Genomic DNA, 21793 nt, shown 5'->3' on the forward strand with positions numbered 1-21793 from the left:
TCAGTCAGTATCAGTCATTGCCAAACTAACCTCATGAGATGTCAATGTGATAATAACATTGCACAAACACAGCATTCATTTTGGCAGCATTTTGATATTGATGATAATCATCAAATTCTGTCCCAGAAGTCAGTTGTGAGATAGGTTGAGCAGTTCAGAGCAACAGCATGTGGCATTAATAAGATGCTGCCCAGTAGACCACGAACAGTTCCCACACCAGACAACATTACATCAGTAACAGCTGCTTTTCAGTGAAATTTGTCAGCATTCACAAGTCCTTAACACCTCAGATTAAGGTATTTGGTGGATGTTTTACAGCTGGATATCTGATAAAGGCCATTTTTATTTATCAGGCTATATGGAAAAACAAAGCTTTACGTTCTGGGCACTGCCCAATTTTCATAATATGCATTAAAAGCCATTTTATAGTGCAAATGTTACTGTGTGGTGTGACATATCTGTGAGGGGGTGTTGTTGATCTGTTTTTTTTTTTTTTTTTTTTTAGGTTGGTGCAGGTGACACTGCCTTAGTAACAGCAGACTGATATATTGCTATATAGCAACAGTTCATAATGCAGGAAATGCATTGAAATAATATCCATATGCAGTCATTATGATTCCAAGAGTACTGCGCAACTGCTCACAAAATCAGAACACATGTGGTAGCCTTATGCAGAATGTTTCCTATGTGCCTTCTGATGTCAAATGATCACCCCAACCACCTAGTTTATTAATGGCTTTGACTGTTTTTGGTGGGTATTTCTGAAATCCAAAATGTTTATCAACAGGCTAACAATTATTGAGGGCTTGAAAAACAACATTCATGCTGAAATAAGAGCCATAACAAGTGACGCTCTTCACAAGAGTATGGCGAGTTTACATGTTCATGGCAAAAATTGCATCACCAACAATAGTGTACATGTAAAGGGCATAAATTATAGAAAGTAATATGTCTAACAAAATACTTCTTGGCCAAATAAAATGCTTACAATAGGCCATTGTTTCTGCTATGCCTTGTACAATATACATTCACCCAAATGTGCCTATCTGAGGCAAGATACATGAGCATTTCCGCATGTATACAGGTGAAGTTTCTGTGCATTTACACTTGTTTTTCCCTAGTGAGCAGAAGTCTTTTCCATTGCATAAATGGCCAGATAGAAAAAAGAACTAAATATTAAGGTACACAACACACAGCACACCGTTACTTTTCTCTTATAGTCAGACACAAATCAGGCATGTCAGAAACATACATAAACATATATCAGTGCCAAGCTGACAGTCAACAATGTAGTAGAGAGTGAACTACATGACTGTAAGTATAGTTACCTTAAATTAATACCAGTGAACAAAGTCAATGTCATTTAAACACAACACAAACAAAGTGAATATCATCTAAACACAACATGCACAATTATTGTATTTAAGGATTTGTTTACATAGGTTTCAACAAAAAAATGTGAACTGCTGATCCAGCCACTGGACCAGATTTATATAGTTTCTCTAATGAACCAACAGCCAACCTCATGTGACATGTTTGCTGTGATTCTTGAAGCTGCAGTCATTGAAAGGGGAATTACGTGCTACAAGGATAGCATTGTCTCCATATGGCTGGAGTAGTGAGATGTCGGATTCCTGCCCTGCTGTGATTAGCATGTAAGGGTGGTAGTACCTGGAGAACACACTGTGTGTGTGTGGGGGGGGGGGGGGGGGGGGGGAGGAGAGGCAGGCACCCCTGCCTTTTTAGGAAAGTGGGGCCTATGGTGAGAATTTTTGCTCTATCCATTGATCAGTGGGAGTGGAAATGATACAGTAGGTAGTATGGTGTCTGTGAGGTGGTGGTCTGGACCTTAGCCAACTGGGAGGAATTGTAAGCTGTTGTAGCAGTCTCAGGATAACACTTGGGACCTGGCAAGGACATATGTGGAAAGTTACCACACTTATATGTTGCAGACAGTGCTACTGGCCTTGACACAGTGTTTGTTCCATAAGGACAGGGGTTTGCTGGGTTGGGTGCAGGAGACTGAAAATAGTATAGTGGCTGTACCTGTTCACCATCTTGGCTGGGCTATGACTGTGTTCAGTGCCATCATTGCCTTGGTCATCTGGGTCTTGAGTGTTTTGAATAACCACTTATCTTCTAAGTTTTTGTGTAAAACAAGAAGGAATGGTGGTCAGATATGTTACATCATTCCTTTTGCAAAAGAAATAAAACTCAATTGCCTCTAGTACCTGAAACATAGCTACTGATGTCACTGATGATGTCTGGGCACAATCTCAAAAGTTAGAGCAAGCATCCTTCACAGTTAAGTACATAGCTGGAAAGCATCAACTGATTTCTTGTAGTCTCTGTTGCCTCCTCAGTTGCATGTCTGTTTGTTGTCTTGAGGTCAGAAATCTTACTCAGTACTTAATGGTGTTTGCTGAAGAAAGATGTACACAAGACCACAATTTAAATTGCACTTTTTCATGAATTTTATTAGTTTCAAAGTTATATTGTTTGCAATGTGGTAAGTTTTCCTCCTTTGTGAAATTATTAGTACTTACTATCAGGTTGGCACTTACATATAAATAAAAGCCCACTGGCAGAATTAGTTTTATAAACTGCAAAGTTATGAAAAGATGTTGATGAAGCACTGCCCAATAATCAAGGGTATAATAAGTCACTACACGAAGTAATCAAATGTTACACAATAGACTGTCCATATCCCCTCATAAAATCACAGTTCACATGCCATATTGTGTTGCAGTAATCTTTTATGGTAACATACACTGCAATGTTCACTTACTTCACTCAGTAATTAGTAAGTCATGGCATTCAACATAACCCACTCATGTGATAATGATATATCAGATCTCTTATCAACCACAACATAGTTCAGTCAAAATATCCATTGACATTACTGATTTTTTGTGAGTGCAGGTACGGCACACATATTTCCATGAACAAACTGTGCTTAGCTATAATGTGAGCAAACACTGGAAGTGTTGGTGTTACATGCTTGTTAGCTTGATCAGAACTGGATGTACTATGACTGACTTTGAGTGTTGCCTGATTATTTAAAAACTGGTGTATGATCAGATTTTTATTTCAGAAATTATGCAATGAATTCAGGGTTTAGAAAATAATGGTAATCTAGGAGTTCAGAAAAGCTTGTGGAATCACTTTATGCATTCACATTGAAAATCATTTTACATAATGATAAAGTATTCAAAATCATAATTAGTATCTTAATTAATTAATGAGCAGCAGCATCTGATTCAGAAAAAATAGAGCAGCTAAAGTACAACCTCAAAATATAGACTCTAACAAGCCCAAAGCCAAAATAGCCAATAGAAATTATGACATTATGGACATTTCATTGTTAATCATCTCATAAGTTAATTAGTTTCATATAAAACAAAATATGTTACTGTAAAGCTGGGTTGCCAGTTATTATTATGAATGTTGCTACTACTTTTGCAAATGTGTAATAACTTTTTTGATGTTGACACTACGGTATGATAGTAAGAAATTCAAATACCAATATTTTTCTGATGAATATGATCTAAGTGAAAACTAATCATACCTGCTGGACTCACCATAATGAAAATAATTTACTGAGTAATAGGTTTACGTGGTGCAAAGGCTGATTCAATTTTTCAAGTGTTTAGGTGCATGTCATGTTGAAGCAAGAACATGTGGTGTTGCCACTTACATGTCAACTGTGCAGTGAGGAGGCTGTACTGCCACACCCACGCACTGTACTTGGGATGTAGTTTACAGTGATGGTGTGGTGGCAGGAATTGATAGAATACACATTTGCAGAAAATGTATTTATCCTGCACAAAAGAGTTAGTGCACAACTGACAAAAATGAAATCTGATTGTGATAATAGTATTTACACAACAGTAGTACTCGGAATACTGACCAAGGAGGGTGTACACTCCCCACAGATGGGAATATCGTCCAATTGTGTGAGAGCTGGAAAGTAATGCACATGTGTCCAGAATAAAACAAACTTTCTCCAGAATCACAGAGACTCTTTACTTTACAGATGTGACTAAATGAAAGCAAAATGAATGGAGAGCATCAAACAAACTTCCTTGTGCATTGACAGATGCCTGACTCAGGTTAACCCATGCTGGCTGTGAGCAGCTCTGGTCTGTTCACACATTTCTGTGGCATGGTTGCCACTTTGTATATATGAAACACATAAAAATATGGTGAACAACATAATTAATAGGAAGAAAAATTGTTATTCATCAGGGATGGAAGTCATAACACATGGAGTAGTTCCAGCTGCTATGCCACAGGGCCCTTGAACAGCCCTGTAAGGCTTATATGTGCACAGCCCTATGACAGTAGGTCATGACATATATGACTAACTTTGTGTGCATGCTTAGCAGGCCCAGACTTCATTTTCAGATTGGTGTCAATACTTGGCCAATACGCACAGTGCCTTGTCAATGTCTTCGTCATGATTCCACAACATTCCTAATTTGCTAGCTAAAGTATGTGAGGCTTACAGAGTTTCAGGTATGGAGATCTCAGGCCACCTTACAGAATTCGTCCAATGTGTACCTAATGTTTCCACTAACCTTAACAAATCACACCTGATAATAATACAAAACTGGAAATGAAGTCTCTCTTTCTTATTAAACTCATAATCGGGAGGCATCAAGTCATTAGTGAGTCATGCATTGAGGAAGAAGTTGATTTCATAGTAATAATTGCTCGAAAAGAGCACTCAATGTTGTAATTGTTGCTTTCTTCAGGACAAAAAGAGAAATTAGGGCCTTTTTCTCAATCATCAGGTGGAATATTGTCCTGTGTGAGAAAAAATTAAATTTTTTGATTACATTAATAATATCTAGGGCTACCTTCTCTGTCAGGCTATAATTCACCTGTACTGTCCTTAATGTTTTAGATATGCATACCATCATTTGATCCATGCCATCAGATGACTTAAGTGACAAAATGGCGACTGTCATGAATTAAGAAGCAGTTATAGTCAAAACTGAATGTTGTCTTGGTGTAACGAGGACAGGGAGCACACTTTGAACATTGTATTACCTTCAATAATGCTTCTTTACAGATTGTCAAATGCTGAAATTTGAAACCTTTCTTTCAAAGATGACTGATGAGGTATGCTATCTGCATGTTGTTGTTGTTGTGGTCTCCAGTCCTGAGACTGGTTTGATGCAGCTCTCCACGCTACTTTATCCTGTGCAAGCTTCTTCATCTTCCAGTACCTACTGCAACCCACATCCTTCTGAATCTGCTTGGTGTATTCATCTCTTGGTCTCCCTCTATGATTTTTACCCTCCACACTGTCCTCAAATACTAAATTGGTGATCCCTTGATGCTTCAGAACATGTCCTACCAACCGATCCCTTCTTCTGGTCAAGTTATGCCACAAACTTCTCTTCTCCCCAATCCTATCCAATACTTCCTCATTAGTTATGCGATCTACCCATCTAATCTTCAGCATTCTTCTGTAGCACCACATTTCAAAAGCTTCTATTCTCTTCTTGTCCAAACTATTTATCGTCCATGTTTCACTTCCATGCATGGCTACACTACATACAAATACTTTCAGAAAGGAATTCCTGACACTTAAATCTATACTCGATGTTAACAGATTTCTCTTCTTCAGAAACACTTTCCTTGCATTGCCAGTCTACATTTTATATCCTCTCTACTTCGATCATCATCAATTATTTTGCTCCCCAAATAGCAAAACTGCTTTACTACCTTAAGCGTCTCATTTCCTAATCTAATTCCTTCAGTATTACCCGACTTAATTCGACTGCATTCCATTATCCTCATTTTGCTTTTGTTGATGTTCATCTTATATACTTCTCTCAAGACACTGTCCATTCCACTCAACTACCCTTCCAAGTCCTTTGCTGTCTCTGACAGAATTACAATGTCATCAGCGAACCTCAAAGTTTTTATTTCTTCTCCATGGACTTTAATCCGTACTCCAAATTTTTCTTTTGTTTCCTTTACTGCTTGCTCAATATACAGATTGAATAACATCGGTGAGAGGCTACAACCCTGTCTCACTCCCTTCGCACCACTGCTTCCCTTTCATGTCCCTCGACTCTTATAATTGCCATCTGGTTTCTGTACAAACTGTAAATAGCCTTTCGCTCCCTGTATTTTACCCCTGCCACCTTTAAAATTTGAAAGAGAGTATTCCAATGAACATTGTCAAAAGCTTTCTCCAAGTCTACAAATGCTAGAAACGTAGGTTTGCCTTTCCTTAATCTTTCTTCTAAGATAAGTCATAAGGTCAGTATTGCCTCACATGTTCCAGTTTTTCTACGGAATCCAAACTGATCTTCCCCAAGGTCGGCTTCTACTAGTTTTTCCATTCTCCTGAAAAGAATTCATGTTAGTATTTTGCAGCTGTGGCTTATTAAACTGATAGTTCGGTAATTTTCACATCTGTCAACACCTGCTTTATTTGGGATTGGAATTATTATATTCTTCTTGAAGTCTGAGGGTATTTCGCCTGTTTCATACATCTTGCTCACTGGCTGGTAGAGTTTTGTCATGACTGGCTCTCCCAAGTCTGTCACTAGTTCTAATGGAATGTTGTCGACTCCCATGGCCTTGTTTCGACTCGGTCTTTCAGTGCTCTGTCAAATGCTTCACGCAGTATCATATCTCCCATTTCATCTTCATCTACATCCTCTTCCATTTCCATAAATTTGTCCTCAAGTACATCGCCCTTGTATAATCCCTCTATATACTCTTTCCACCTTTCTGCTTTCCCTTCTTTGCTTAGAACTGGGTTTCCATCTGAGCTCTTGATGTTCATACAAGTGGTTCTCTTCTCTCCAAAGGTCTCTTTAATTTTCCTATAGGCAATATCTATCTTACCCCTAGTGAGATAAGCCTCTACATCCTTACATTTGTCCTCTAGCCATCCCTGCTTAGCCATTTTGCACTTCCTATCGATCTCATTTTTGAGCCGTTTGTATTCCTTTTTGCCTGCTTCATTTACTGCATTTTTATATTTTCTCCTTTCATCAATTAAAATCAAAATTTCTTCTGTTACCCAAGGATTTCTACTAGTCCTTGTCTTTTTACCTACTTGATCCTCTGCTGCTTTCACTACTTCATCCCTCAAAGCTACCCATTCTTCTTCTACTGTATTTCTTTCCCCCATTCCCGTCAATTGTTCCCTTATGCTCTCCCTGAAACTCTGTACAACCTCTGGATCTTTCAGTTTATCCAGGTCCCATCTCCTTAAATTCCCACCTATCTGCATAACATTCAGTATAAATTTGTGATAATAATATATGTTGTCCAAGAATGACATAAGTTGCTTCAAATCTTTGGGTGTGGATATATCACACTTTGCTTCAATGTGAGCTGATGTGGGCATGAGACTACCTTTGCTTAGTATGCGACTGACACCCAAACCTCTATATGTCAGACACTCAGATCGGTACCAAAAATTGTATGGTGATAGAATATAAACAAAAACACCAATGTAGTTCATGCTATGTGCTGTCGTCCAGTAGAATATGTGTAAATGGTAATTAAAAGTAACACCAGAACTACTGAGCATAAAAAAGCATATCTGTGAGTATTTATTCTGTAAACATCACATGGGTGAGTTGCTAGAGCATGAGGACAACATATCAAAGATCCTGCATTCAAACGCCACTGATGACAATTTTTTTAAATTGTTTACACGTGAAACTGTTATATGGAAGAACATTTTCCTTACATGTAAAAAGACTTTTTGGAGTTTGTAGGAATGTTCTTTTGGAAGTCTGCTTTTGCTTCAACAGTTGAAAGTAGTGAACACATGTGCGACATAACACCACATGCATGTATACTAATGTACTCTACAGGTTCACTGCTTTCAATTAATAAATCGAAGGCAGACTTACGAAAGAATGTTTCTACAAATTCCAAAAAGTCATTTTACATGCCAGGAAAATGTTCACTTGTGTAACAGATCCATGCATAAACAGCTAAAAAAGCTATTGTCTGTGGGGTTTGAACACGGGACGTTTGATGTGTCATCCTGATGCTCTAGCAATTCACCAGTGCTATATCTACAGAACAATTATGCGCAGATACACTTTTCCTGTGCTCTGTAGTACAGAGTGTTATTTTTAATTACCTTTTATACATGTTCTATTGGGTGACAGTATGTGGCATGAACTAAATTGGCGTTTTGGTTGATACTCTATTGACATACAATGTTTGGTACTGATCTGAATGTCTGGGTCTGGAGGTTTGTGTGAGAGACATTGGATGTTTGAATGGAAAAAAAACTACTCATACAAAGACATTAAACATTTGACTGGCAAAAACTATTCTACTGAAAAGTGGCAGGTATGCTTGCAACCATTAATGTTAAGCGATTATACCTGAAAAAGCCAAGTGGCCTATTTAAAACTAACAACTGAAGTGAAGCATCATCAAGAGGTGGTTGGAGATACACATCCTTTAAATCTATCTTTGAGTAATTCTGCCCCCAGCCAGTTTAACCAACAAGTCCTTCAGGCAAGGCAGTGGATAAAGATCAGTGCAAGACTGGCAATTAATAGTGGACTTAGAATCACCACAATTATGTGACAACCTGTCTGGCTTTTTAATGATGAGCAAAGGTGTCACCTATTGCCTGGTGGAAACTGGGGAAATAATGACTTGGTCCTGAAGCCATACACGTTCTGCCTGAAAAGCCTCGTGAAATGGAAGTGGGCCAGCTCAACTCAATTTATGTACTGCAGAAGGCTTACAAGAAGTGTGAGTCATAAAGGTATGTGCACAGCCAATTGTCATTGCAAAAATCGTCTTATGTCATGCATAGTGTGTAAAGGTCAGAAAAGGGCATTGTGTCTAACACTAATTTAACTTGGTCCTTCACTCTGAATCCAAAACTGGTGAAGGGACCTCAGTTGAAAGTGTTAGTAGCAGCAGGTGAGCACACAACTAAAAAAGTTAGCAAGCATTAAACTTTTTCTACTTAGCCACTAGTGACAGTTCTCTGAGGAAAGGGATGACCCTGCAGCAGTAAGACAGGACCTGGCTCAATGCCCATTGCAGTGGAGGTGAACCAGCCAGCTGTGTGCATCCTCACACATTAAAGGCACAATGGTACCAGTGTCCATTTGGAATTCCATGGAGTGATCAAGCAGCATGAACTCCAAAGTAAGCTTCCTTGATGGCACAGGAGGTGCCTGATCTACATTCATGATGATGTGGATCTCCATGTTGTTCTCATACTGTGACCGAGTATGCTGCTGGTGAATCACCTGTTGGTATACAATGGCCAAGTGACCATGCTCACAAGTCTCTCAAGAGTTGCTGGCAATCCAGACACCAGTTACTCAGGTGAGACTTAGAGGCAGAATTAGATAATGATGATGATGATGATGATGATGATGATGATGATAGCGATGATGAGTCAGATGCAAGCAATAACAAAAGCCGAGGTTGTCGTGATTGAAGCACTAAGTAAACATCAAGAATGTAGGCCAACAAGTCAGTGTCCAAAGCAATGTCAGGCTCAGAGACAAACATGGCGGCAGTAGAAGATTTACAATTGGTGAAGTATATAATGGAAAAAAACGCGTGCGTAAATGCTCTTTGTGCGAGAAATATAGTGCAATGTACGAAAATATGTGTGTGCGGTGTCATATCATAATAAAAAACACTAGAAGGAAAGAAGAAGCAAATCCATGTGCAAGTAAAAGTGACAGTGACGAACCCTCAAAATGCGGACCTTTGCAGAGAAACAAAGACAAAATACTACGTGAAATAGACATAAAATAAAAAAAATTAGTAACATCTTGTGTGATGATATTATAAAATTACGGCAAGACTTGAAATATTTACAGTCTTGCAAAAGTGCAAATATGACGCATGTTACGCCAAACAAAAGCTATGCCGAGTCTGTGAGACCTAAACAATTCAATCGTGGAAAACAAAGTGAAAACATACTCGAAGTGCCATTAAAAAACAGTTTCAGTGTTTTAAAAACAGATGAAAAACCTGAAAAATTATATGAAAATCAAAACACAACCAAAAGTACATCTATAATTTCGATGAGAAAGGTAGGAACGAAATTTTCCAAAGTAAACATACACTCGGATAACCATGGGCGTGGTCTCACAAAAATTTTACGTCATGAACATGGTACAAACGCATCTAGTTACGTGAAACCAGGGTCACGAAATTACTAAAAACATAAATGCCGGAATTTCATCAAATGCAAATGAATGCACAATAATAGTGGGGGGAGCCAATGATGTTTACCTATATGAATTATCGAGTGCCCTCGAAAACTTAAAAGAAGTACTGAATACCAATAAGAGTAAAATAATGATCATCATTGGTATTCCTCATAGACACGACCTCATAAACGTTTCGTGTGTAAATAAAGAAATCATGAAAGCCAACAAACAGTTCGAGAACATATGCAAAATGTATGAAAAACGCTCAATTTCTACCTGTTAACTATCTACAGAGAGACAGATTTACAAGACATGGTATGCACTTAAACGGAAAGGGAAAAAGACTTCTCAGCTTTAAAATTTTAGAAACATTGATGACAACAATAGAACCAAGGTTACCATGCCAGCCACAAACAATAGTACAACAACCACCACCAACTACAGCAGTGAAACCATCAGAACTACATCAACAAAAAAAAAAACCACTATCAATATCAGAAACAAAACCACCATCATCAGCTGATTCAGCACAGCCCTCGCCAGTGGCAGAAAAACCAGCATCGACTGAAGTAAGACAATCCTCATCAAGAGCATTAGTGATAGGCCAAAGGGGGAGGAAGATCTCAAGGTAAACAGACTCAGGCACAGATCAGACAAATTTAATGTCCTTCACTGGAATGTACTGTGTTTATCTAATAAGTTGGAAGTAGTGGAAGATGTCATAGAGACTTATCACTTAGATGTAGTCTGTCTCGTAGAACACTGGTTAAAGGATGATGAAATAGATCTATTCTGCACTGAGGGCTACACCGTAGCTGACAAAAATAGTAGAACTAATAAAAATCATGGTGGGTGTGTTATATTTCTAAGAAAAGGGATTCAATTTGAACCAATAGCAAAAGTTAAAGCATTATCTCTAGAAATGTTATGTGAAATTGCAGCTGTTAGGTTAACAGATTTAAATTTAATAGTTGTAGCTCTGTACTCAACTAAGACTGGAGGCAATTCAACAGATGATTTTGTTAACAAGTTTGTGTCTTTATGTGAGACAGTCTGTAAGTATAAGTGTTGGATACTAATCTGTGGAGATTTCAATTTGAATTTTCAGTGGTCCACTATCTATAACTAATATGTAAATAATTTATTAAATTCTTTTGGTCTTTATATTACAACCACTGAAATAATAGGGCCACATTATAAAGGTACTGTTACCTGTATTGACAATATAGTTGTATCAAATGAGTTAATGCATCTCAAGTCAGAGGTCATTAAGACCTGGGTATCTGACCACTGGCCACTACTTCTTAGAACAGATATAACAAGAAATTGTAACACTGACTCAGTGCACATGGCAGGAAAGAAATTATGTAGGTCAATTATGATAATCTAAATATGTTTGAATCTCATATTGATAAAAGTAATTGGTTGCAGGTTTATCGAGAACATGCAATAGATAGAAAGTTGGAAGAACATATCTACTCTTTCTGTATATGCTAAGATGTCCTTTCTCATTAAGTTACTAAATAATAAAAAGGCACTTAGAGTAAATAAGGTCAAGGATGAAAAGCTGTTGAGGATCAAGAGGGAGTGTGATCAATATTATGACTGGTATAGAAGTACAGGTTCTCAATTATTTAAAGATATGCTCACAGTGAAAAAGAAAAGATTAAGACAGCTAGGTGTAAAAAAAAATGAAGATATAATACTAACATCTGAAAATAAGACTCGTGCAATGTCAATTACCATTAACAGTCAGTGCAACAGAAAAATGACTTCACAGGCTGAAAGCAGTAATCTGAATGCTGCACAGTTAAATACATGCTTCACTGAGAAGGTGCAAGAAATAATAAAGATGATTGGCACTTCCAATATAGCCACTGACCATAAATACTACCTGAGAAACACCACAAAGCCTGAAAGTACATTTAGCTTTAAACTGGTCAAGGTACAGGATGTTACTAATATACTGAGGAAAATGAAGAACAGTTTTATTAACGACATTTATGGTTTAAGTTCTGCCATCTTAAAGTGTGATTCAGTTCAACTATCAGAATTGATAACACATGTAGTAAATAGATGTATTTTGGAGGCTCAGTTCCCAAAGGCACTTAAGTTTGTTAAAGTCACTCCCATACACAAAAAAGGCAGCCTCTCAAGTTGTGATAGTTTTAGGCCTGTTTCAATTGTGCCAATCTTGTCTAAAGTGATAGAAGCTATAGTAAATAATCAAATAGTAAAATACTTCAATGATAGTCAATTTGGCTTCAGATTAGGGTTAGGAACTGTTAAATCTGCCTTATCACTTTTAACACAGTGTGTGAAGCAACTAGAAAGCAAGTTAGTGGTTCCGAATAAAATCTTTGATTTATCAAAAGCTTTCGACACTGCGTCTCATGAAATCTTATTGAACAAACTCCAATTCTGTGGCTTTACAGGAGTGTTCTGGAATTGATAAAATATTATCTAAGTAATAGAGTGCAGAAAGTGGTTTTTTAAGGTGCAGAATCAGATTACTTACCTCTGGGCATGGGCGTCCCACAAGGTTCTCTACTTGGCCCAATTCTATTTCTTATTTATATAAATGACTTACCATGTAACATAGTTGGGCCGTCAACTAGGAATTACTTATTTGCTGATGATCTAGCAGTCTGTATAACTGCAGAAACAGCAAAGTAGGTGAAATATAAAGCAGACCAGTGCACTGTCAAAGTTGAAAATTGGTGTAAAGCTAATTCCCTTTGTGTCAACCGAAAAAAAATACAAGACCTGTATGTATCATGGAATAATAACACTGAACTTGAGCAAAGCTCAAATGCTGTTAATTTCCTTGGAATCTCAATTGATTCCAAATTATCCTGGGGTAGCTATATAGAAAAAGTGGGAAGCAGCATTAGCAAAGGAATATTTGATTTGATTTATTATTGGTCCTGTAGATCATACAATTTGTACAGCAAAGCACATCATGATATAGGACAAGTCAATTTGAAAATTATGTTAAGATGGTATATTATGAAAGGTGACAGTAGTGGTACATAACTCACATAGCAGAATACATGCAGGTTATATAGACAAAATATACAAAAGGTGGTGTGTGATGAAAGATGACAGTGGTGGATACTGCACATAGCAGAATACATATACGAGATACAGAGAGAACAGGAGTAACAAACAATAGTTAAATTATCTTACTAAGTAGAAATATCTACCAGTGAATATACAGCTTATTACAAGTAATTAAAATATTGTGGTACATAGTTCACATAGCAGAATACATATATGATATACAGACAGAATATGAGTAACAAACAATAGTTAAATTATCTTACTAAGTAGAAATATCTACAAGTGGATATACAGCTTATTACAAGTAATTAAAATATTGTGGTACATAGTTCACATAGCAGAATACATAGGCCTATATGAGATACGGACAGAATATAGATAAGGTACAATAATTAAATTATCTTACTAAGTAGAAACATCTACAACTGAATAAACAGCTTATTGCAAGTAATTAAAATCTTGTTTCAAGAAATTCGTGTATGGAATAGAAACAGTGATTTAGTGGCAATTTCTTTAATTTAGTTCTCATAATTTTTGATTTTTTGCTTGTTTTTATGTCTGTTGGGAGGTGGTTATATATTGGAATGCCCATACATTTAACCCCATTCGCATACAATTTTATGTTGTGGGCTATAATTTGTAACTGTGTTTTGTTTCTGGTGTCTTGTGTGTGGCGGTCTGCATTTCTGTCGAGGGTGTCCAAGTGTTGTACTGTAAAACAAGCTAGTTTCAATATACAGAGACATGGCAGTGGCAGGATTTTTAACTGTTGAAATAATGGTTTACAATGTTCAGTTCTTTTTTTTACATTTCATTATGCTTACTACTTGTTTTTGTAACTTGAAAATTGTGAGAGAATCAGAGCTCTTTCCCCAAAAGATTAGGCCATAGCTCAAGACAGACTCAAACAGGGCATGGTACACCAGCTTGAAGGTATCTACACTGGCTGTGTCTTTTAATGATCGTAATAGATAGCAGGTTTTACTAAGCTTTTGCTCTAAGGAAGCTGTGTCTTTGTCTAAACGTGCCAGTACTTACAGTGGTTTATTTTGCTTTAATACACAGTCACATTTCCTATGGCACAATACTGTGGGGACATCAAAGCAAGGCAGCTAATGTCTTCAAACTACAAAAGAAGGCAATAAGACTGACATGTAGCTTGGCACCCAGAGCTCACTGTAGGCCAACCTTTAAAAAATTACAGATTATGACCCTGCCGTCAATATTTATACTACAGTGTGAATGCATATTAAGGAAAACTATCCGAGTTATCAACAGTTTGACATGCAACATAATTATAACACAAGGAACAAGCAGGACCTAGTTTCTTTCTGATGTAACTACAAAAAACACAAAAGTGCTTCTTATACAAGTCCATAAAATTTTTAATGCCATACCCCAACAATCAAGGATCTTCCAATTCAACAATTGAAAAAAAAGTAAAAGAATTTCTTCTTGAGCTCAGCATTTATGAAACTTATGAATTTTTTAATGAAGGCAAAGAATATGGTATGACTACACTTTGTGATCAGTTTTTATATGCTTCTATATATGAGTAAGTCTGTAATTGGCTAAATTTACTATGCAATATCAATTTGTACCAGAAGTTTCTCAGTTTTGTATTTGTCTGAAGGTACCATAATTATTTGTGTAATATTTATATTGTGTAATATCTTTCTTGGTTTTCTAATTATTTGTGTAACATTTATACTGTGTAATATTGACTTTTGTAATGCCTCAGATGATCTCTGAGGTCTTTACAACAATAAAAATCAATCAATCAATCAATCAATCAATCATAGAAATCTGCTATCCGTAACCCCTGATGGTGTGGATATTAAATGATAGTCAAATGATGATTTGTCTGTCCAGTCCTACTATGTAAATCATATTTTTAAATACAAAATGTAAAACTTGAGCTTTTATTTTGTTGCCTTCAATTGCCACATCAGCATGGTTGATGAATGACTGAATAGAAACCTTTTGTCATGAGATAGACAAGGAATTGAAGCACCTATCTCTTTTTTAAAACTTATTTGTTTAAATAATCACCAATCAGAGGCACAAAAGAAATTTTATTTCTTAACTAGTTTCAGAGGATTATAATTATTGCATTTTAGCAAGTGTCAAAAATTATTGTAATATTCTGAAGAAGTACACAAGGTGCCTGAAACTGGTTAAGAAATAAAATTTCTGTTATGCATCTGGTTGCCAATTATTTCAACAAATACAAATACAGTTGCTGAAAGTGAGTAAAGTATTAAGTCTTATTCTTTCCCCATGAATTGAACACTCACATGGCTGCTGATAAACAGGTAGCACATAGCTATTCTTGAGCAGTTTGATGTTTTTTATCCAATTCCTTGGTGTTTTAAGTCATTTTTTCCACTCTCCAGAGTACAGGTTTCATTTGTATATGTTGTACAACAACAACAGGGCCATGCCCCCCCCCATGAACCATGGACCTTGCCATTGGTGGGGAGTCTTGCGTGCCTCAGCGATACAGATGGCCTTACCGTAGATCCAACCACAACGGAGGGGTATCTGTTGAGAGGCCAGACAAACATGTGTTTCCTGAGGAGGGGCAGCAGCCTTTTCAGTAGTTGCAGGGGCAACAGTCTGGATGATTAACTGATCTGGCCTTGCAACATTAACCAAAACGGCCTTGCTGTGCTGGTACTGCGAACGGCTGAAAGCAAGGGGAAACTACAGCCGTAATTTTTCCCGAGGGCATGCAGCTTTACTGTATGATTAAATGATGATGGCGTCCTCTTGGGTAAAATATTCCGGAGGTAAAATAGTTCCCCATTCAGATCTCCGGGCGGGGACTACTCAGTAGGTTTGAAAATTTTAAAAGGGAAATGGATAGGTTAAAGTTAGATATAGTGGGAATTAGTGAAGTTCGGTGGCAGGAGGAACAAGACTTTTGGTCAGTTGAATACAGGGTTATAAATACAAAATCAAATAGTGGTAATGCAGGAGTAGGTTTAATAATGAATAAAAAAATAGGAGTGCGGGTAAGCTACTACAAACAGCATAGTGAACGCATTATTGTGGCCAAGATAGACACAAAGCCCATGCCTACTACAGTAGTACAAGTTTATATGCCAACTAGCCCTGCAGATGATGAAGAGATTGATGAAATGTATGATGAGATAAAAGAAATTATTCAGGTAGTGAAGGGAGACGAAAATTTAATAGTCATGGGTGACTGGAATTCGTCAGTAGGAAAAGGGAGAGAAGGAAACATAGTGGGTGAATATGGATTGGGGCTAAGAAATGAAAGAGGAAGCCTTCTGGTAGAATTTTGCACAGAGCATAACTTAATCATAGCTAACACTTGGTTCAAGAATCATAAAAGAAGGTTGTATACATGGAAGAATCCTGGAGATACTAAAAGGTATCAGATAGATTATATAATGGTAAGACAGTGATTTAGGAATCATATTTTAAATTGTAGCACATTTACAGGGGCAGATGTGGACTCTGACTACAATCTATTGGTTATGAGCTGTAGATTAAAATTGAAGAAACTGCAAAAAGGTGGGAATTTAAGGACATGGGATCTGGATAAGCTGAAAGAACCAGAGGTTGTACAGAGTTTCAAGGAGAGCATAAGGGAACAATTGACAGCAATGGGGGAAAAGAAACACAGTAGAAGAAGAATGGGTAGCTCTGAGGGATGAAGTAGTGAAGGCAGCAGAGGATAAAGTAGGTAAAAAGACGAGGGCTGCTAGAAATCCTTGGGTAACAGAAGAAATATTGAATTTAATTGATGAAAGGAGAAAATATAACAATGCAGTAAATGAAGCAGGCAAAAAGGAATACAAACGGCTCAAAAATGAGATCGACAGGAAGTGCAAAATGGCTAAGCAGGGATGGCTAGAGGACAAATGTAAGGATGTTGAAGCTTATCTCACTAGGGTTAAGATAGATATTGTCTATAGGAAAATTAAAGAGACCTTAGGAGAGAAGAGAACCACTTGTATGAATATCAAGAGCTCAGATGGCAACCCAGTTCTAAGCAAAGAAGGGAAGGCAGAAAGGTGGAAGGAGTATTTAGAGGGTCTATACAAGGGCGATATACTTGAGAACAATATTATGGAAATGGAAAGAGGATGTAGATGAAGACGAAATGGGAGGTAAGATACTGCGTGAAGAGTTTGACAGAACACTGAAAGACCTGAGTCGAAACAAGGCCCCGGGAGTAGACAACATACCATTAGAACTACTGACGGCCTTGGGAGAGCCAGTCATGACAAAACTCTACCAGCTGGTGAGCAAGATGTATGAGACAGGTGAAATACCCTCAGACTTCAAGAAGAATATAATAATTCCAATCCCAAAGAAAGCAGGTGTTGACAGATGTGAAAATTACCGAACTATCAGTTTAATAAGTCACAGCTGCAAAATACTAACGCGAATTCTTTACAGACGAATCGAAAAACTGGTAGATGCGGACCTCGGGGAGGATCAGTTTGAATTCCGTAGAAATGTTTGAGGCTATACTGACCTTACGACTTATCTTAGAAGAAAGATTAAGAAAAGGCAAACCTACGTTTCTAGCATTTGTAGACTTGTAGAAAGCTTTCAAATTCTGAAGGTGGCAGGGGTAAAATACAGGAAGCAAAAGGCTATTTACAATTTGTACAGAAACCAGATCGCAGTCATAAGAGTCGAGGATCATGAAAGGGAAGCAGTGGTTGGGAAAGGAATGAGACAGGGTTGTAGCCTCTCCCCGATGTTATTCAATCTCTATATTGCGCAAGCAGTAAAGGAAACAAAAGAAAAATTTGGAGTAGGTATTAAAATTCATGGAGAAGAAGTAAAAACTTTGAGGTTCGCCGACAACATTTTAATTCTGTCAGCGACAGTAAAGGACCTGGAAGAGCAGTTGAACGGAATTGACAGTGTCTTGAAAGGAGGATATAAGATGAACATCAACAAAAGCACAACGAGGATAATGGAATGCAGTCAAATTAAGTCGGGTGATGCTGAGGGAATTAGATTAGGAAATGAGACACTTAAAGTAGTAAAGGAGTTTTGCTATTTAGGAAGTAAAATAACTGATGATGGTCAAACTAGAGAGGATATAAAATGTAGAGTGGCAATGGCAAGGAAAACGTTTCTGAAGAAGGGAAATTTGTTAACATCGAATATAGATTTATGTATCAGGAAGTCGTTTCTGAAAGTATTTTTTTGGAGTGTAGCCATGTATGGAAGTGAAACATGGACAATAACTAGTTTGGACAAGAAGAGAATAGAAGCTTTCGAAATGTGGTGCTACAGAAGAATGTTGAAGATAAGGTGGATAGATCACGTAACTAATGAGGAGGTATGGAATAGAATTGGGGAGAAGAGAAGTTTGTGGCACAACTTGACTAGAAGAAGGGATTGGTTGGTAGGACATGTCCTGAGGCATCAAGGGATCACAAATTTAGCATTGGAGGGCAGCATGGTGGTTAAAAATCGTAGAGGGAGACCAAGAGATGAATACACTAAGCAGATTCAGAAGGATGTAGGTTGCAGTAGGTATTGGGAGATGAAGAAGCTTGCACAGGACAGAGTAGCATGGAGAACTGCATCAAACCAGTCCCAGAACTGAGGACAACAACAAGAACAATAACAACAACAGGGCCATCTAAGAACTTCTAAAAAAATTGTTTAATAGAGATGTTTTTGCTTTTTAAAGATATTTGACTAGGTATGATATGTTTTGTTTGTGTGTTTATCTTCCATATTACATTATTTACTGCATTAAAGGAGACTTCCAGGTATTTATTTTTTATTTCTTTTCCAATGCTTTCGTTGGGTTTCTTAAATTACCATTGTCTTTTGTAGTATGATCACAAAGCTTTAATGAAACCTATTGCAATGACGTCTTCTATGAATTGCTATCTGAAAGTTATAATGTGACTTTTATTGTGTCTGAAGGGAATTAAATCCCCATTATGAGCCCAAATTGGAATTTTATGGTAAATGTTGTGCTTTCATTTAAGGTTTTTGCTTGTCAACTCACTTTCTCCATTATTGTATTTTAAATTCCCTCATAGTTCACAAAAATAATACCTGGTAACACTGTCTATGGCTTTTATTTAAATTAAGAAGAAGAGCTTGTAATTCTTGACCATATTATTTATATTTATTTCTCAAACACAATTATTAATGTAAATACATGGTCCACAGTAGATACTTTTCCTCAGAAACCTGCTATCATTGACTAAATCTTCTTTTAGAGTAGATTAGTTAAGATTTTATATTTTATTTATTTATTTATCTCTTGTTTTGGTGATCCATGTTGTGACACTATCACAGGATATGGAATGTGTCAATTTTACAAACTTTTGGCCAGAATTTTTGGTAGTACATAAAACAAAACAAAACAGTAAACAGTAACTTAGGTCCCACTAAAAAAAAGAGAGATAGATAAATATTACAAAATAATAAGTGTTACAGAGAAGTATGTATTGCCAAATATATGTTCACAATAAAAATAATCAGTATTACAAATACAAATTTGGGCATACATTTGCAATTTACAATACAAGAAATGTTAAACACTGTAGTTCAAGAATTCTTCTTTTGTATAAAATGATCCTTGCAATAGAAACTGCCTTAAGGTTTTTTTAAACAATAGATCGTCATCTACCAAACACTTAAGTCTTGAAGAGAAGGCATTAAAAATCTTACAGCCACTGAAATGGACTCCTTTCTGCACTATACTTAGATTTGGCTGTTCATAGTGGATATCATGTTTCCTTCTAGTATTGACTGTGATATGCACTATTCAGCTTAAAGATGGATTTTTCTTTCCTTATGAAGCACATAAAAGAGAATATATATTGTGCAATGGATGTAAGTATTTCAAGCTTCTTAAAAATATTCCTATATGTGGCTCTAGGATGGACTCCACACATGATCCTTATGGCTCTTTTTTGTACACGCAGTACTTTTTTATTTAGTGGCTGATTTCCCCAAAATATAATTCCAAATGCCATAATTGCATGAAAATAACCATAATATGCTGACTTCATGGTTTCCATATTTCTATAAGAAGAAACAATGCACAGTGTGTATGTTGCTGAACTTAGTCTTTTACATATATCCAGGACGTAGTTTGACCAATTCAGTTTGCTATCAATATACAAGCCTTGGTATTTTGAGGCATCTATGCTGTATTGAGCACTGAGATACGTCTATAGTTACTACATATGTTAGGATCACAGTTTTGTTTGTAAACTGGGCATATGAGACATTCCTGTTAGCCTTAAGTTATTGCTCCTGATTCCATATTTTAAGTAGTAGTTGATATAGATTTTTCATAAAGAGGAAGTTCTTAGTTTTCTGAATTGACCTTGAGATGAAATCATTGCCAGTATCTCTACAAGTATTTAAGTTTTTAGTGCTCAACTTCAATTTTTTCTCTGGCTGAAGCCTCAACAAAAAAATCAGCAGCCTCGTATTCATTTTATTGTATTAGTATTAGAATCATTTAACAGTTTGATATTTCTGTCACCATTGAGGAATAATTCAGAATCTATAATGTTGGTCCTCAAGAACGACATAGTATTATCATAGGAAAGTGTCCAGACTGAGCGTTTACAGAAAAAAGGATACAGTCAAGTATCCTGATGGAACATTCAAGTCTTGTATCCAATAATTTAAAAAAACACATTGAACATGTCAGTAAATGTTAATAGTTGTGCCTCATTTGGTCCCTTCATGTGTTAAAATAGAGGACAGATGAACTGAAAAACCAACTTCTGCCTTCTTACCATAGTAGATAACACATTCAGTTCAGTTTTGGTGCACCCCAATCTCTGTGCCAGAAGCAGCACATACTATCAAGTGCTACTGTTAAGAAAAAATCTTTGTGTCTGTGTGTAGTGCCAAATCAAGAGTTGTGCCTTTGTCAGATCAATTTGAACAACAAACTAGTGCATCTGTGAGGTGCAATATACTATTGAGGTGTCCTTTCAGGGTCAGTGATAAGACAGATACCAAAATAAAAGACACACTGTAAGAAAGCTAGTTTTAGTAAGATTGTTCTATTAATTAAACATTAGCAATAACTGTTGATACAGTAAGCTCACAGGGCATTATCCATGAGTATAGCATGAGTAGAATAAGTGCTTCTGCTGTATTTGTTATTCTCTTAACAGAAGAAGTAGTAACAGTTTATAAAACTAAATGTAAAGTAAGAAGAATGGATAGTTCATAGAGAAAATACATAGCTCTTTTTCTTTGATACAAAAAGAACATACAAGTGAGTCAGATAGCAATGCCATATAAAACTGCATATATGTAAACAACAAAATTTTAGAACTGAAGGTGCAGTGTAATGAAAATGTAAACCAGACTGCAAATCTCATATTAATATGTTACTTAATTCTTCTATTCAAACTGCGGGCCTATGGGGTATCGTCTCAGTTGTGCTACTGGATTCATGATTTCCTGTCAGAAAGGTTGCAGATCATAGTAATAGACGCAAATCATCGAGTAAAACTGAAATGATATCAGGTGTTCCCCAGGGAAGCGTC

The 21793-nt window shown here is 36.8% G+C and overlaps 1 protein-coding gene across 1 annotated transcript in view; it reads left to right on the top strand.

The window, feature by feature from the left end:
* The window catches only part of LOC126354255 (uncharacterized), a 205147-nt gene that overhangs the window by 180803 nt on the left and 2551 nt on the right, over positions 1 to 21793 (top strand). The window lies entirely within an intron of this gene.

Source organism: Schistocerca gregaria, chromosome 3 (genome assembly GCF_023897955.1).
Source record: "Schistocerca gregaria isolate iqSchGreg1 chromosome 3, iqSchGreg1.2, whole genome shotgun sequence".
Taxonomy (NCBI): Eukaryota; Metazoa; Arthropoda; class Insecta; order Orthoptera; family Acrididae; genus Schistocerca; species Schistocerca gregaria.